A 1,127-nucleotide genomic window follows, 5' to 3' on the forward strand; every position below is an offset into this window, starting at 1 on the left:
GTCCCTGCACAGCAGATTTCTGCAGGTTAGGAAAGTATTGTGGGGTAATATCTCTGCACACAAGTAATCTGTTCTTATATTCTCAGCTGCACATCCTCTATGGGCCATTGATGGAACCAGTTACTTGGCTTTCAATCAGTACCATTGTGACCTGATCTAACACAGTGCTCTTCATTCCTATGAAAGCATTAGTCAAACCCGGTGCCTCAGTTCTCAAAACCCAACTGAACAAACCAGCCTATCAGATTTGCCGTTGTCTGAAGACACAAGAGAACAAAATGCCTAAAAAAGAATCATTTAAAAATTCCCAGATCATGGTAGCTGGTGAACCATGCTACATAAAAAGCCAAATTAATTTACTTTTCCTTAAAGACCCAAAGAACCTGAAAGATGAAGAACTCCTTTCCTGACTTTGAATTTGGGGGGCTGTGTGTCCCTGGGCCTGTTTGCTGGCTGGACACCTGAAAAAATTCATTCTTTCCCCTACTCATTTTGCGTCCAGTCTCAGAAGCCTGTTGGAAGGAGAAAATTCTTTCCCACCATTGGAAGGACTGCATGTAAGTGGAAATGTATTCAAAGCCACATGAAAATGTTCATTCTCTGTTCGCCCAGGCTGAAGATTCCATGCAGAAGGAACATCTGCTTGATCCTGCTAAATCATCTTTTCAAAACACAGCAAAGTTTCACATAGCAACTGGCAAATAGATGGGAAAATATAGAAAAACAGAGCTGATGCCTTTTATAAACATTCACACAACAGCAAAGTTAAGTGGGCTGTTGTTAGCCCAGGAAGCAGGCAACACCACTGAGTTTACCCTTTATTCTTTAAAATACATTTTAAACTCCTGTTTAAGAAGGCTTACAGCAAGTAACTCCTCAAAGCTAAGTGGGCTTGGTTCTCTGGCAAGTAGGGAGATTTACTGCCTTTCTTTTCTTTTCTTTTTTCTTTTCTTTTCTTTTCTTTTCTTTTCTTTTCTTTTCTTTTCTTTTCTTTTCTTTTCTTTTCTTTTCTTTTCTTTTCTTTTCTTTTCTTTTCTTTTCTTTTCTTTTCTTTTCTTTCCTTTCCTTTCCTTTCCTTTCCTTTCCTTTCCTTTCCTTTCCTTTCCTTTCCTTTCCTTTCCTTTCCT

The sequence above is a fragment of the Anser brachyrhynchus genome (genome assembly GCF_964034855.1).
Source record: "Anser brachyrhynchus genome assembly, chromosome: 1".
Lineage (NCBI taxonomy): Eukaryota > Metazoa > Chordata > Aves > Anseriformes > Anatidae > Anser > Anser brachyrhynchus.